Below are 3,429 nucleotides of genomic sequence, written 5' to 3' on the forward strand. Positions count from 1 at the left end.
CCGTCTAATGTTAATGCCTCTCCACCAAACTATAAACTCATCCCTGAAATACACCCATCTTTCCACCCATAACGCAACCTACCCATTCCACCATATCCACAATGAAGGCTCCGATACAGCCTTCGACTGGCCAGTTTGCATCCCCCTTTCTCCTAGCACCCACATCCTACTTATCAATTCCTTCTCATAGAAACAACCCACATCTTTTTCCATACAATAGCGTCCACAACAGATCTCACATCCCAGTCCCTACCTATTGTTACCGGGAACACCACCCCCCACCGTTAACCTCATGCTCATAATAAAGTAAATATGTATCACACCACCATCATTTTGTCATACACTTCAGTGCTACTTTTAACTTCTCAAATTTTTTTATTAAAATTGCATAATTTTTCTATTGCAATGCCAGATCACCCCTAGTAGTGGGAATGTAAATAAAAGATGAAAAAGTACATCCTGCTCCACCGAAAATTTCAACACTCTCTCCAAATCCTCAATCGCCACTAGGCCGCCTTGCCTTCCACATCTCCTGCCATCCCTGTGTAGGATCCTGTATGAACTAATTAATTTCCCCTCCCTCCTCTTCCGCAATGAAGACATTTGCATTAACTGCACTTCCGTAGACTTGACGTCAACCACAATATAGTTTCATCACCGATTATTAGCCCTAGACGTCTGCCGCCAAACCTTAGACTTACACTTTAACTGCCTCCTTCAACCTGAGATGAAATCCGCTTAGAAATCAACCTTATAGCTTACTATCAAATCCCTTTCCTTCTCCATGGCAGCGCTCAAGTGTCCACTTTCCTCAGTGTAATGTGACACGTTGCATTGTCCTGCTGGTAGATGCCGTGGTGCTGAGGTTAAAAAATGGTTCAAATGGCTCTGAGCACTATGGGACTTAACATCTGAGGTCATCAGTCCCCTAGAACTTAGAACTACTTAAACCTAACTAACCTAAGGACATCACACACATCCATGCCCGAGGCAGGATTCGAACCTGCGACCGTAGCAGTCACGCGGTTCCGGACTACAGCACCTAGAGCCGCATGGCCACCGCGGCCGGCGTGGTGCTGAGGAAAAACGAACTGTATGTGCAGGTGGACATCACCCCAAAAATAGATACATACTTGTATTGACTCACTGTGCCTTCCAGAATGACGACATCATCCAGGGAATGCCACGAAAACATATCCCCGACCATAACGCTCCCTCTTCTGGCCTTTACCCCTTTGCTTTCAGAGGTTTCACGACGTATACGCCAACTGCCATCTATCCGATGGAGCATAAGACGTGATTCATCTGAAAAAGCCACTTGTCGTCACTCAATGGTTCAACAATTGCACGTCTATTCGCCCGTACACGTCTCTAAGCCGTTGTTCACCACTGTCATCTGGCCCATGGTGCCTCGGGGCGGGTTTTGGATAGTGCCATTTCGTCATGTACAGTATACTTTAACCACGGCCGTCACGCGAACAGTTTACAAACTTATCCACTTCCGAAATGCTTCCACCTTTGGCCCGGAAGCCAATGATCATGCCTTTTTGGACGTCACGTAAATCGCTCCGTTTCCACATTAGAAGAACTGCACTATTTTCACGATCCCCCGACATGCTTTATATACCCTCCACTGCTAGTGCTTCAACATATCATCTGTGGTGGTTATTGTACGTTAACGTCGAACATAGACGGTTGTCACATTAATATGACTGCACCGTTTATATTATCTGATGAAAGGTATCTGGACATCTATTAGTTGACATTAATATGGGAGATGTCCACCCATTGCCTTTATGAGACGTTGAACTCTGCTGGTGGTGTCTGAATGTCTGTGGAGGAATGGCAGCCCGTTAGTTCTAAAAATGGTTCAAATGTCTCTGAGCACTATGGGACTTAACATCTGTGGTCATCAGTCCCCTAGAACTTAGAACTACTTAAACCTAACTAACCTAAGGACATCACACACATCCATGCCCGAGGCAGGATTCGAACCTGCGACCGTAGCACGCCGTTAGTCCTCAACAACAAAAATCGGGAAGGGTAGCGATGGTGGACGCTGGGATCTGAAGCGGAGTCGGCGTTCTAACTCATCCAGTCTTCCATTGTGTGAAGGTCTGGAATTGGGGCTGCCCAGTCCTTTTTAGGAATGTTATTTTCTACAAATGTGGTTGGGTGCACTTTCATGTCGATAGAAACATCGTCTCCGAAGTGTTCCACTATTCTGCGCAGTACACAGTGCTTTCAAATGTGTTCATATGATTCTGCGTTTAACCACGAAAAACATATTGTAACACCACCTGCTCCGTACTTCGCAGTTGGCACTACACAGTCAGTCACATCACAATCAGTGTACTTGGGTGGCTTTAGAAGGGCTGAAATGTCCCTGATGGATTTGTTACTCAGATGATATCCAATGACAACGTGTAGTCCACGTTCGAAGTCACTGTCTCCTGACCAAACCACTCTGCTATTAATGCTCTTTTTTTTATTTTACTGGCTGGTCTGCCTCTCGTGACACCTAGTGGTCAATTCCACACTACATAGGGGTGTGTCCGGATACTGCTGTCTCCGGACACTGCCTATGTCAAGTAAGTCATCGATCTGAAACTTCCTGGCAGATTAAGACTGTGTGCTGGACCGAGACTCGAACTCGGGACCTTTGCCTTTCGCGGGCAAGTGCTCTAACAACTGAGCTACCCAAGCAAGACTCACGCCCCGTCCTCACAGCCTTACTTCTGCCAGTACTTCGTCTCCTACCTTCCAAACTTTAGAGAAACTCTTCTGCGAACCTTGCAGAACTAGCACTCCTGAAAGAAAAGATATTGCGGAGACATGGCTTAGCCACAGCCTGGGGGATGTTTCCAGAATGAGATTTTCACTCTGCAGCGGAGTGTGCGCTGATATGAAACGAGACGAGGTACTGGCAGAAGTAAGGCTGTGAGGACGGGGCGTGAGTTGTGCTTGGGTAGCTCAGTTGGTAGAGCACTTGCCCTCGAAAGGCAAAAGTCCCGAGTTCGAGTCTCGGTCCGGAACACAGTTTTAATCTGCCAGGAAGTTTCATATCAGCGCACACGCCGCTGCAGAGTGAAAATCTCATTCAAGTCATCGATATTTCTCTGTTTACGTAAAAACAGATAATCTAATACCTATATTTTCTTTTGCATTTACACTGGTTCTCATTTTTGTGTGGGCATATAGTCCCAGAATTAAACTGAAAAAAAGAGTTCCCACCCTCTGGTTCTTACTAAGGTTTACGGTAGGTTTCCACTGTTTGCACGTAAAATACCGGAACGGGAAGTTCCCTCGAAGTAACCGAGCAAGATGGCGCTATGGTTAACACACTGGCACTCCAGACTTAGGTTTACAGTGATTTCCCTAAATCGCTCCAGGTAAATGCTGAGATGGATCATTTCAAAGGGTACGGTT

At 46.1% G+C, this 3,429-nt stretch overlaps 1 non-coding gene across 1 annotated transcript; it reads left to right on the forward strand.

Annotated features, from left to right (window-relative positions):
• The first annotated feature begins 2,962 nt into the window (after positions 1 to 2,962).
• Positions 2,963 to 3,037, forward strand: Trnas-cga (transfer RNA serine (anticodon CGA)). Its single transcript has one exon. It is a non-coding gene; the product is annotated as a tRNA-Ser (tRNA).
• The last annotated feature ends 392 nt before the right edge of the window (positions 3,038 to 3,429 follow it).

Source organism: Schistocerca nitens, chromosome 3 (genome assembly GCF_023898315.1).
Source record: "Schistocerca nitens isolate TAMUIC-IGC-003100 chromosome 3, iqSchNite1.1, whole genome shotgun sequence".
In the NCBI taxonomy this organism is placed as follows: domain Eukaryota; kingdom Metazoa; phylum Arthropoda; class Insecta; order Orthoptera; family Acrididae; genus Schistocerca; species Schistocerca nitens.